Raw genomic sequence first — 14,373 nt, 5'->3', positions numbered from 1 at the left:
TCCACTAGGGTTTCAAATATCTCCTCTGTTGGAACCTTCACATAGACTCTGGGCAGCCTTCTCTGACCACTGGCCTTGTAATTTCCACTATTCAGATGGATTTTCACGTTTTCCAGTTTGTTTCTATTGCCTCTTGTCCTAGTCCTAGATCTCCTTGCTTGCCCTTTTTGAAAATGAGAGTGACATTTGCTTTCCTACCATCTTCAGGAAGCTTTTCTGACCACCATCACATTTCAAAGCAAACTGGGAGTGGCCTCACAATGACACAAGTCAGCTCCCTCAGAATCTCATCAGTCCTCATGGATTTATGTATGTCCAGTTTGTGTAGGTGTTCGTAAAATGATTCAAACTAAGTTACCAAAGTAAGCCATGGAATCATGGAATCATAGAATCATAGAATCACAGAATGGCTTGGGTTGGAAGGGATCTCAAGTATCATGAAGCCGCAACCCCCCTGCCACAGCAGGGCCACCAACCTCCACATCTAGTACCAGACCAGGCTGCCCAGGGCTCCATCCAACCTGGCCTCCCAGAGATGGATGGGGCATCCACAGCCTCTCTGGGCAGCTGTTCCAGCACCTCTCCACTCTCATAGTAAAGAACTTCCCCCTGATATCCAACCTAAATCTTCCCTCTCCTTCAACTTAAAACCATTTCCCCTTGTCCTGCTATTGTCTATCCTTGTAAAGAGTTGACTCCCCTCCTGTTTACTGGCTCCCTTTAGGTAGTGGAAGGCTGCAATGCTCTTCTCCATGCTATCATCACTCACCAGTGATCAGATCCCAACATCTTCATGTTGGTCTCAGCATCCTGGGATTCCTGTACATTGGATTTTCCAATATAGATTGAGGCAGAGATGAAGATAGCACAGAGGATCTCAGCCTATTCTCTGTCCCTTGTCACCAGACACCCTGCCCTACTAAACAGTGAATCCATATCTTCCCTATTCTTCCTTTTCCTACTGATTTTAACACTGATTTTTGTGATATCTCCATCTGTCCATAGATTTGTTGATAGGTAATTAAAAGTATTAATTATATAATCTCATTAACCAAAGCAACAGAAAAAAAAAAATTAAAGTTTCATTTTGCTATTTCTGTGAAGATTCTGCGTACACACTGAAGATAGGAAAATGCATGCATCCCATCCTAATTTTTTTCACAATCAAGTACACACAAAGTTCAATTTCTGGACCTGTTCAGTGTTAATACAACCTAGTTTTTATCAGAGAGCACAACTATGCAGCCAGGGACTGACACAACCTATTGGATAGGCAGCTTGTAACTGACACTTCAAAATAACATATTCCTGCCAGCTCCCATCCTTCTGGAAATATGCTTTCAGTAAATCCAGACTGATGAACACTGAATAGAAAAACATATCAGTGCACGCCTATAATGATATATATGATTCTCTTTGTGTTAAGGCACAGGAATCCTTTTGTTAAATGTATTCTAAATAACAACATAATTTACACGCATGGAGTTGCACTAGGGGACCTCTCAAGGTCCCTTCCAACTTCCAAACAATTGTGTGATTCTACGGTAAGTAGAAAACCAAGCTGTCTTCTAAACACAGATATTCCAAATACAGTTACATCTGACCATCAAAGGAATTGGAGAAAAGTTGAAGTACCCAACTAGTTCCAGTCTCTAAACACTTGTGAAGCAGAATTAGAAGTTTAAAGGAAAAAACAGCAAAGCCCCTCTAAATGTGGCGTTTGCTAAAATCTCTTTTTAAGAAATATAAATATGTTTTCCAGGAAAGAAAAAAAAAAACAAAAACCAACAACTTCACTGCACTCCAAAGAAAACCTTTCATGCTTTTTAGATCCATTTTTAAAAAAGAGTTCAAGAAAAGGGAATTGTTAATGAAACCACATGAAATTACGACACGGTACTGTAATCTTGCACAGCGTGAACCATGTAAGCCACACTAACAAGATGAATAATTTAATTTGCAATCCAGAAGAAATCACTCTTTTGTTTACTCCAAAAAATCCATTTCTGTCATTCTTGAGAAAACACTTGCAGGTGTTAGAGGTTGTCATTAACAAAAAAGCACCCTTTAATTCATGAAAAACAGCAACACAGAGAAAATGCTAAAAGTCTAAATGACAAACAAACAGAATAACACCAACAGTCTTCTGTGCTTTCAGCTTCGACAGCCATGACAGACTTTGTTCTGAGCTATTCCACGATCCACAGGAAACCCCAAACTGGTAAACACTACAGTATTAAAAGCAAATACAGTGATGTATCATTTTCAGCCCTTCTTATTTCCAGATATTGAAAATTTATTACACTATCAAAGCAAAACATATCCTTTCTGTTATTTTCTAGGGAAATGATTACTTGCCAGTTGTTGCATCTTTATTACAGTCTCCGAGTTACACAATCTGATGGATTTCTGGTGATCCAAGATAAACTCATTCAAGTTTAGAGTGTGAACTCTGTCATTTTTCGCTACCTCCAACAACCAAAACAAAGTATTTCCTGTTCCAAAGCCCACTATCAAGAAAATCATCTTCTTTTCTATAAAATGTAGAAAAATCTGAAGATATTTTGGGATTAAGTGCTGGAAGTGATCTTGAAGGATGAAGCCCATGAAAGAAGATACAAAGCTAAAACATTGCAGCATTGAAGAAGTACATCTGTACACTTAGTTGTTTTTTAAATTACTGTTAATTTAATCCAGCATCCTTCATCTTTCATGATCTCTGAACATTTTCCTTTCTATACGACACCTCCTCAACCCAGAAAGCTTACAATAATTAAAAACAAGAGCACAACATGTTCACAGTAGAAACCGCTCATCGTGGTTTTTGCCTAGTTTGATGCAGTGGAGTTTTTTAATGCATTCTGACGGACTTGCATAACATCCAAAAATGTTTTGAACAATGCAGTTTAGGCTACGATGCAATATTAATGAATGAATAATGTTTCCGAGTACTGAGTTTCAATATTTAATGAATGCATACAGAATGTGCCATAGAAAGATGTTGAAAATCACTGGAGCTAACAAGGGACTTGAAAAGATGCTAGAGACACCAGGAAAACCTTTAACCATAACTTAAACTGGAGTCTGAGAAGCGTGAAATGGGTATCTCTCTTGCTCCAGTTCTAGTACTCACTTGACTGCCAAATCTGCTATATTATATGATCCACAGCAGTCCCTTCCAAGTCAGGATATTCTATGATTATCTATCTAATGCTGATCTTCTTCTGCAAAGCGTGGCCAAGGACAGAGATTTAAAACCAAACTGTCCAAATCCCAACCTCCTTGGGCAACCTGTTCCAGTGTGTCACCGCCCTCTGAGTGAAAAACTTCTTTCTAAAAAATGAAAACATTAAAACCTTAATTTCAATTCACATAGGTCATTGCATACTACAGGTGAAAGAGGCTACTTCTAACTTAGGTAGCAACCCTTCTCTCTAAAAATCCATCCTGAATTGATTTCCGGAAAAGCTGAGAGAAAATATCATCAATATCAGGAGAACAGAAGCCTCTTCTAAATTTAAGACTGGAATACAACTTTGTTCTACCCAAGTGGCTTTTGAAATGCTTTTAAACTGAAGAGGGTAGATTGAGACTAGATAATAGCAGGAAAGAAGACTGGAACAGGTTGCCCAGCAAGGCTGTGGATGCCCCCTCCCTGGAAGCATTCAAGGCCAGGCAGCATGGAGCTGTGAGCAGCCCGGCCTGGTGGGAGGCATCCCTGCCCAAAGCGGGGTTTGGAACCTGATGATCTGAAAGGTCCCTCCCAACCATTCTATGACTCCCTGATTCTATGATCTACATGCTGAACAGATCTCATCAACAAAGACAGAATCAGAACTGGTAAAATAGAAAAGAAGCAAGGCAAAGTAAAAATGCTAGAGTTTTAAAAATGTTATCAAAAGCTTTAAACTAAAATACAGAAACAAATGAGAAGAAAGAAAATGAGAATAAATTTATGTGTTTAGAATGTGGGTTAGGCTTTCCTTCTTGTCATCTAATGAGAGCTGGAGCAGCTTTGGATCTTGTGGGTTAACATAAAGAAATATTCATAATCACCTGTTTCATGTATCTCCATAGAGATTTCAGTATGGACTGACACTACTCTTTCTTTCTGTTTGTATTCCACATCATTAAATTTAACAAGAACTCCACTACTTGATTCTATATCCATTTCTTCCTCGTGATGACCCTCCTTAATGCAGACCACACATATACATAAAATTTGTGAACCATTCCTTAGAAATATTAGCGAAAATATGAAAGCATCAGCAGCAAGTAAACTTCTGCTATAATGTTAATTTCCCTCTCCAGTTCATCCCATTATAATCTCATCTTTGATCGGTCGCAAATCATTCTACAGTTCTTGCATTTTCATATCCAGTAGTAACAGCATGCAAGAGAGCAAAATATCAAGTTAGTTGCTCTACACTAGGAATTCTGGGTTGCTGTCTTTCTTTTTTGGGGTAGTGTAACACACTGACCATAATCTGCACAATTTATCTTGGGTAAAACTACGTTCCACCTTACCCACTTAACCATTTATTTCCATTCTCCCAATTATCCTCTGTTTCAAATGCTGTACTTTCAAAATCACCCATGACAATCTGACTAATAACTTCAGTTGAATGTTCCATTAACTTCCTTTTTCCAGCTGCCCTTCAGCCTCAGCATAACTGTCAATTGAAAGCTTTACTAATGGCCATGTTCTTTTATATGCCAGTTCTTGATCAAGAGATAAAGACACTAATTTCAAAACCAGTCATTATATGCAGCCCTCAACTTACAAACATGATTTCCATGGACAGCTTGGCAATACCTGGTGCAACATGGAAGCTGGCCATTCTCAGTCTGTTGATCCCTTACAGAAGTTGGCTCAGTTGAATTTCCTTATTAGTGTTCTTTGTGTTTTGTGGGTTCTCTTCATTTTTTTTTTGGCAGAAGGAAGGCAGCGATTGAGCAGAGGGAGAGTGAGTAGGGGAGAGGGGAGACTGTTCAAGTGTGTGTGTGGGGGGGTGTAATTATACTACTTAAGTCTACCATTTTTAAAATATGTGCATATAAATCACTATTACATAAAGACAGAACATATGAACAAATTTCTACCTTTATGCCAGAGGCATGCAAGGAACATAAGTCAGAATAGTAAAACTGTTTTGCATAATTTGTGTAAGTATTTAGTTGAGACTTTTCCCGATATTCTCATAACTCCAGCTGAAAATACTTTCCAATTTAATATCACTCCTCTTGGGATCTGCAAAGGCAGTCATGAAATTATGACAAGATTAATTCTTCATTAAAGTGAAGGGACAGTTACCACATTTTATTATTGTTATTATTTTAAGTGTTTCTTTGCTTTGTCTACTCATTTGCTACTCTTCAAAATGAAAGAGCTCAGCAGTTTGAAAGCAAAGATTTGTTTTAAATTGCCAGGGGGAAACTTTTGTCCTCCTCCCTACTTGAATCTGAGACTTCGAAGCAGTATTATTTTTGTTGATGCTCTCTCCAAATAAACTCAGTGGCTTGAAGTCATTTTCCAATCTCCCTGAGAAACAAACTTATCAAGATGAAGCTCTGCATGGAAGTTGTCAGTTGAGATGCCAAGTTTTAAAATCAGAGTGAAAAATAAACCCCTTGGAAATGGGGGTTTATAAAGGTTGGAGTGAATTACAGCAACACTTTCTCCTATTTCCATCCACGCCTCCAAAATTCATCTCTGCATATACTGAGAACTAGGCATAATGGCATTAATGGAGAATAAGACCAAGAACAAAATCGTGGAGAGTAACTCTACCATCACCAAATAGTATTCTTTTCTTCCAAGACAATAACAAAGAAAAACAGTCAGGTATTTCCAAACTCTCAGTCTCACCAGTATTTTCATTCCCTTCGCATTTTGCAGGTGGGATCACGTGCTATGCTTTGGAGGTTATAAAAAGCAGAAGGTGTGATACAGCCCCATTCTGAAGTTGACTTGGCCTCCATCATAAAATAATCATTTTTAACAGTAGGCTGGTGACAGTGGATCAGTATCTCACCTGTCCACAGTACTTGTTTTACAGCCAGAACTGTGCTCAAATCTCACATCTTCACATTTAGTCTTGGCTTCTTCTCACACTTGAAAAGCTTTGACCCGGCCTGACCTTGCTCATCCCTTCCTTTCCTCTGGTAGAGCAGTTATCCCACAATCCTCTGGACCTCAGTAACATTACAGAATAAGTTCACATCTAAACCTTCTGCTAGATGTGATAGGACAGGGGCACTTCTGTTGTGAAAAGGAGAAAGAGGTATAACTATAAAGGGAGAACAGGAGAAATTAACTACAAAGTGAGAATAGGAGAAACTCAATTAGAGGAATCAGTGCAAAATACGCTCTTTTCTCCATGAATATTCCCCAGTCCCAAGGCTGAACTGGCCTTTTCTGCAGGCAATGCAAGTAGGTTTTACTTTATTGTCATTATTTTATTTTTATGATTTCAGTCGCACATCAAACTTGAATATTTTGTTCTGGTAAACAAATAGTTGTCACCAAACCACTATGCATCTCTTTTTGCACTTCAGAAAAGCTTATTCAACAATCTTATTGACTGCTATTTGAAGTCCTCTCTCTGCTGCGTAACCAGCTGAGCACTTTCAAAATGGGGAACAAGAGTCACACAAACTTACACGTCAAGTTCAGAGATAGGAGGCCCTTATTGGATGTCATTAGATTAGTCTTTCTCTCCAGTTCATATGCAATTTGTATCTTCTCTTTTCCAAAGTCCTGTTTGTCGCAGTAAATATCCAAGTTTTGCTCTCTCAAATCAGTAGTCAATTATTTTCCCCCAGTATACTGAATATTATATTAGAGAAAGGTTAATCTTCCCAGCATTCATGGAAGACAAGTTATACTGTATGAAAGTGTATGGACACAGAATAAGTTTCCATCAGCTGTGGCAGCACCGACAGCAGAGCTCTATGTGACACATATAGCTCCTCACTCCAGTGTGCAACACCATTTTCTACCCCAGGAATGGCAACAGTAATCAAGAAGCCTCCCTCTAAAAGCAGTTTCTCCCAGTTGTATTTGAACATTACTCAAATCTCTGCAGTACTTCATGGAAAGGGAGGTGATTTTCCCCCTATACTCAGCTTTTGTGAGGCTCCATCTGGCATACTGTGTCCAGGCCTTGAGCCCCCAGTACAGGAAGGGCCACTAAGATGATCAGAGGGATCGCAGGGTTTCCTCCTCCTCAGCACCTTCCCAGTGGCTGTGCAAAGGCTGCTCTGCAGCCCTTGGGCAGCCTGGAGGATTGGGCGCAGAGGAACCTGCCGAAGGTTCAAGAAGGCTGAGTACAGGGCCCTACACCTGGGGAGGAACCAGGGCACGCTTCTGTAAAGTAAGGAGCTGACCCGCTGGACAGGAGCTCTGTGGAGAACGATTTCCCGCCTTAGTTCCCGGTGGGGCGGGCGGGAGCCATCAGAGTGCCACCTTGTGGCCACGACCACCAATGGCAGCCTGGGGTGCATTCAAGAGAGCGTGGCCAGCCGGGCAAAAGAAGTTCACCTCTCCCTCTACTCTGCCCCGGTGAAGCCACACCTGGAGTCCTGTGCCCACTTCTGGGCTCTTGCAGCTCAAGAAAGACAGAGAACGTTGCTGGAGAGTCCAGCAGTGGACTACAAAGCCGAGGAGGGGCCTGCAGGAGCATCTTCCTCAGCAGGAAAGGCTGACGCACCCGCTGCTGTTTAGCTTGCAGTAGTCTGAGAGGGGAGCTCATCAATGCTTATCAATACTTAAATGGGGGCTGCCAAGAGGATGAGGCCAGACGCAGCAGGGGGCATCTCAAATTGCTTTTACTGGGCTCTACAACGGGCCACCTGATCACGGGGAGCCCGTTGACGAGGCCTTCTTGCTTCAGTTGCAGCAAGTGTCACGCTTGCAGGCTCTTGTCCTGATGGGGGATTTCAACCACCCGCACGTATGGCCGCTGGGATAGCGGCACGGCAGGTGGCAGACAATCCAGGGCATTCCTGGGGCCTGTTGAAGATAACTTCCTGGTCCAGGCATTAGATGGAGCGAGCCGAGGTGAAGCCTTACAAGAGCCGCTCTCCATCAGATTTGAAAAACCATGGCAGTTGGGTGAAATCCCCAGTGACTGGCAAAAAGGAAACATGACTCCAAGTTTAAGAAGGGCAGAAAGGATGACCCAGGGACCTAGAGGCTGGTGAGCCTCACCTCTGTGCCTGGCATGATCATGGAGCAGATCCTCCTGCTCACCATGTGAAGGCACACAGGAGACCAAGAGGTGACCCGAGACAGCCGGCGTGGCTTCACCAAAGGCGGATCTTGCCTGACCAATCAATCTGGTGGCCCTTTGTGATGGAGGGTGGCAGCGGTGGACAGGGAAAAGGCGAGGGATGTCATCTCCCCGGCCTTCTGCAAAGCCTTTGACACGGTCCCTCACCTCATCCTTCTCTGTAAATGGGAATGGTATGGATTTGAAGGAGGCAGTGCTCGATGGATTAAGAAGTGGTTGGCTGATGGCAGCCAAAGGCTTGTGATCAACAGTTCGCTGTCTGGGTGGAGGCCGGTCACAAGAGGTGTCCCCTAGGGAGCAGGGGGCTTGGGATGGGTGCTCTTCAACACCTTTATCAAGGACACGGATGACGGCACTGAGCGCACCCTGAGCGAGTTTGCGGATGACACCAAGCTGAGCGGCGCAGTGCATCCACTAGAGGGAAGGGACCTGGGCAGGCTGGAGAAGTGGGCCCATGGGAACACAGCGAGGTTCAACAAGGCCATGTCCCAGGCACTTACACTGGCTGGGGGAAGAACTCCTTGAGAGCAGGCCTGCGGAGAAGGCCTGGTGGACGAGAAGCTGGCCGTGAGGCAGCAGCGTGCGCCTGCAGCCCAAAAGAGCAGCTGTATCCTGGGCACTGTGAAACAAGGGGTTGCTTGCCAGGAGAGGGAGCGATGTCCAAAGGGCCGGAGCACCTCTCCTTTGAAGAAATATTGAGGGGACTGGGCTTCTGCAGCATGCAGAAGAGAAGGCTCTGGGGAGACCTCACTGTGGCCTTCCAGCACTCGAAGGGAAGGAGGGGGAGCAGCTTTTTGAGGTGGGTTGATAGTGATAGGATAAGGGGGAATGGCTTTAAGCTAAGACAGGGGAGGTTTAGGTTAGATATTTAGAGGAAGTTTTTCACTTGGAGGGTGGTGAGGCCCTGGAACAGGCTGCCCAAGGAGGCTGTGGATGCCCCGTCCCAGGAAGCATTCAAGGCCAGGCTGGATGGGGCCTTGAGCAACCTGCTCCACTGGGAGGTGTCCCTGTCTGTAGCAGGGAGCTTGGAACTAGATGGCCTGAAAGGTCCCTTCCAAATCAACCTGTTGCTGTGATTCAGCGAAAAATGAAACAACGCTCCGCTGTATTTTCCAAATGCGCAAACTTCCACAGCTTGGATGGGATGGGTTGTTCAGAACCTACCCTGCCAATCTGGGAGGATACTAACATCTTCACCAAGGACCGGGACAAAGGGACAAAGCGTGCCCCTGGCCTGTGCCTAGATGTGGCGGACACGCCAGAAGGCAGTGCTGCGATTTAGCGACGGTTAGCCATGATGAGAGCAGGCCAAAAAGGAACCTGGTGGGGTTTCACAAGTGCGAGTGCAGGGTGGTGCACCTGGGGGGGAATATCTGCACACATCAGTCCAGACGAGGGGCTGACCTGCTGGAGAAGAGCTCTGCACAGAAGGACCTGGGTCTCCTGGTGGATACCTGGCTGGCCATTCTCACCTGCTGGAGGTGATCCTTGTCAGCCGTGAAGGACAGGTAGCCTTCCAAGGAAGATCTGGGATGTTACCCAGGCAAGTGGACAACCTTGGAGAAAGGTGGTGAGCAATCGAGGGAATTAGCTGGAGTGGAATTAGTGGTGGAGTCGCCGTCCCTGATGGTGTTCAGGAGGCATATGGATGAGGAACTATGAGATTTAGTTTAGTTTAGTGGCTCCTGGTAGTAATGGTGATGGGACGACAGTTGGACTAGGTGGTCTTCTATGTCCTTTCCAACTTTGTGGTTCTATGATTCTCTCTTTTAGGAGGCTTCTCTTTCAGAGATGTCTAACAGGCTATGGCAGGTATTTAAGAGGGGACAAAAGCTTGCTTTTTCACTTCTTCTGAGTCCATATATATATACCAGTGGCAGTAAGAAACATCATAGCAGAACGCCATTAAATATGCTCAAGTAATTGTTCAATAAGCCTCAAATACATCATTGAGGTACTGGCTGTTTTCATTAAGTAATCAACGTTATAAAAGCAATGTATTATTCCAAGTTAATGGTAGGTACAGACACGAACTGGAAACAGACTATGAGAATATTAATGGTATTCTTAATCTAGGGGAAATAGCACACTATATTCTTTCCTATTCTGTTCAAAATAGTAAGTTCTCTAGTAATTATGACTGTAATAGCAGTATTATTTCTATATTATTGTTCCTAATACTAATAGTATTACAACCTACAAATTAGCTTGAGCATTATCATACGACTGTAGCTCCAACACATTAACTGGTCACATCTACTAATGCAGTCACCACAAGTTCTGTTGCAATTGAATAAAAACCAGCTTGACTTTTCAAATTAAATGACTCTTGAGAGGAAACTTTCTTCATGTTCTAAAGCCACAGTGAGAGACAACAGCTGAGCTGAGTAAAAGAACCAATGCATTAGCTTAAACTTTGCGCCTTCAGTGGGGTTTTTGGCCAATATGGTATCATTGCAAAGTTCTGCTAACCTATTCTTAATCTCCAGAACTGATTAGAGAGGATAGGAATACCTACTGGTCAGACTCAAGGACTAAATATCCAACCTCTAACACAAGTAAGTTCATCCACATATAACTCTGCCTTTTTCTGAGAGGATAAACATTGCTTTCACTTAAGGAGATGGAAATAAATAAGTACTTCTATAGACAGAGACTTTATTCATCCAGTCTATCAAATTAAGTAGAGAAACTCCCAGGGGAAATTCAGCCAGAAGGCAGCTTCAGTAAAGCACTTCCAGCAACATTTGTCCATTAGTTGGCCTGGGAAAGCAATATGTGAGATGAGGTGGTGTTCTGGCCCAGAATGGTTAAACATGAGGGAATTCAGTCACTGGCAGCACTCCAATTTCCATCAACAGATTACAAGCCACACATGTTCTCATGACGGTAGTTATTAAGTTTTGCATTAATTTATGACGCTTCCCAACCACTGCATACTCCCAGACTCTAAGAGAAGAAAATCCTGGAGAGACTTATCATAGTTTCAGGGAAGTTTTAACCATTTGCCTATGTATGTATGAATAAATAAACTACACAGCAAGTTAATTAAAAAAAAAAAAAACTTCTTTCAGAGTCTTACATGGATATACTACACATCTGATCAAAATGTGGTGATCAATGCATACAGAAACAGTACTGAAATTATCCGTTACATAGAGTTAGACAACTGACAGTCAAAAGTTTACCTATGTTTAATTTTTTACTTAAAGATAGCAAAACTGTGTTTGAGAAGGCAATGGATATACACACTTTCTAAATACATAACCTTTGTGTTTCTCTATTTATTTCATAAAATGTTTACCAAAAACATTACGGATATCAGCATCACCTACCATCAATATTTGACTTAAAGATAGTCAAGAAAAAAGTAGTAGGTTATCAAATTTTTTTTATTTTTTTTTTAAAAGGCATTGAAAGTGTAAAGCAAAGTAGTTTTTAATACTACGGCATCCTTTAAATTAACTGATTATGGGGCTTATGCCCCTACCATAACTATTCAAAAAATTTAAACACTAGAACTACAGCATTCCAAGTTGCTTCTCACCAGTTAAAAGTAGCAGATCTTTCATCCAAATGCAGAGGTCTGGCTTCATTCTGCTCACTTGCCTACCAAAGAGCCTGAAATATAAGCTGAAAGAGCTACTGAATCACCGTTCTACAATGCGCTATCAGCACAGACATCAGACACCATCCTTCTCAATCCAACCAGCCTTAAACACTGGTGCATTTGTACTCTGCATTCTTCGTATAGGTTACGAACCCTACATTTCACTTCCTTTTTTCACGTGTTCAAGGATTAACAACATAGAATCACAGAATGGCTTGGGTTGGGAGGGACCCCAAAGACTATCCAGTTCCAACCCCCCTGCCACAGACAGGGCCATCAACCTCCAGATGTGGCACCCTTACCTGTCAACGTCATTCGTGAACATGTTTGATACAACAAAGAAAGTACTTCTGTTATTGCTTCCATGAGCTGCAGGTTCTGAAGACTTGAATAATGTGGTCTAAAGCTCTTGAACTCTGGAATGGCTTCCAGTTGCTCTTGGAATATACCCTATGCGTGCTAACAACTGTCCTCTGTAACAGTTTTATTCCAGTATATGTTTTAAGCACAGTACACAGGTTTTGTTCCATCTTACAACCATCCATGTGCTTTCATGTTTACTACATAACTAAATACAAAAGGAGTATTTTTAGGTTTTTCTTGTCTGTATTACCTAGAAGCCTCTGCATTGCACCAAAGTGAAAGGTATAAAATGTTCTATCTGAACAGTGTACACTGAGCTCTTAAGTTTATGTTTCAAAGCTGAAGTCCAGTAATGATGAAAAATTATACCAGCTCTAAAAGTATGTAAGTGTCCAGAAGACTGATAGATACCTGAGCTGTATAGAAAATTGCAGGCTTTTTCCACTTGAAAGTATGGATCTTGACTTAAAAAAAACCCAAACACTGCACAGACATTTCTCATGGCCCTGAATTCGGGAGAGATTGCTTTCTCAATTGGAATAGAACAGGAGGGGTAGGTATGCTGAATCCGAACAACAGAAATCTGTTCTTCATGAGGTCGGCATAGCAGCAGTCACTTCACTCTCAGAAGAACATGTTCTGAAGGAGAACAGCTCCATTTGCTACAGTGCTTCTTCAGTGTTTTTAACAACACAAACTTCAACCAGAGCTCTGTCTGTAAAACACCTCAAGTAACAGCTAAGTAAACACTTCCATCTTTTAAATCTATTTTATGAGACAAGAGCCTTTACACTCCAGCCAAGTATTTATTTTTAATCATATATATATATATATAGTACATAGAAAGTAAAATAAGAAATTCTTGATTATCTCTAGGAAAAAAAAAAACACCTAGTAAAGACACAAAAGCTGCTAAGAAGATTTTTAACATGTTATTTTCATGAGGATATTTTTGTTTTAGATTTAGTCTGATAGTTTACACTTCAAAAGCACAGATTCTTCAAACCAAGTTTAAGAGAACACAGCAATAGCCCCTGTAAAACAGCAAATAGCCTCTGTAAAACACACCATCAGGCGTGTGAAAAGCCAGCCTGCTCCTTACCTTCCACATGCCAATGCACAACAGAAACTGAGCTACGGAAAACCTGATGAAAATCACTGAGAAGTGTCAAGGGACAAAATACTGAAGTTACAAAACAAACATTTCCATACTGTAAACACGTTCAGATGAACTCTAAGCAGCCAACATTCAGCTCGAATACAACATGAGCTTTCCTCTAAAAGTACAGTTCAAAGAGGAGAGATTTTTGTATTATATATTGATTTCCTTTACTGCTGATTAAAAAAAAGCCCGATTCATTTTCTTGGGCATTTATATAGTCCTAGCTAATTACATACTCCATCAGCCTAACACAATTAAATAACAATATAATGATGTCTAGAAAACAACTGCTATATATGCAGACAGTTTAAGTAGCACTAATTACACCCTAATTTTTAAAATCCATCATAATGAGTCTTTCTTCCCATTCTCAGAGGGGAAGACAATGAGTAGGTTAATGTTTGTGATCTGTGTGTTGTATTACCTTCTAAACAAAATCACTGAAAGGAACTACGAATTACCACACAAATCCACCAAGTTCACCATACAGCCAAACCGATGTCCAATTCAAACTGGAAGTTTTCACTTGCTAATAATTACCAGCATCAAACTCAACAGAGGGAATATATTTTTGAAATGCTACACCCAACTCTGCAGCTACGTTCTGTGTGTTTCTATCAAGTTTCTCACAGTAATTACAATCTCTACAGGCTCTGAAAATACACAATTAATAAAGTAATGGTTTTACATACAAAAGAGCTATCAAAAAGGGTTGGGTTTTTTTTGTTTTTTGTTTTTTGTTTTTCAAGTAAACCATCTAACTACCATACTTTGCATCTTCAAAGTGCTAAGACATTAAATATTAAAGCAGTTGAAAACATTCTGCAACACAGAGAAATCTAGAATTCACAGAAATAACAACAACTACCATTTCTACTGCTGGTAAAACATACTTTTGATCAAACAGAAGACTTAAAACACAGGAATTATAAGTAATCCACTTG

General features: G+C 41.4%; 1 protein-coding gene across 2 annotated transcripts in view; it reads right to left on the bottom strand.

Annotated features, from left to right (window-relative positions):
- Positions 1-14,373, bottom strand: part of CHCHD3 (coiled-coil-helix-coiled-coil-helix domain containing 3) — a 157,118-nt gene that overhangs the window by 113,441 nt on the left and 29,304 nt on the right. The gene's annotated exons all lie outside the window — the stretch shown is intronic.

The sequence above is a fragment of the Centrocercus urophasianus genome, unplaced genomic scaffold (assembly GCF_019232065.1).
Source record: "Centrocercus urophasianus isolate 14NV4802_14NV808 unplaced genomic scaffold, USGS_Curo_1.0 seq_15, whole genome shotgun sequence".
Lineage (NCBI taxonomy): Eukaryota > Metazoa > Chordata > Aves > Galliformes > Phasianidae > Centrocercus > Centrocercus urophasianus.
The sequence above is the reverse complement of the archived record's forward strand: the minus strand, read 5'-3'. Positions and strand labels throughout refer to the sequence as shown.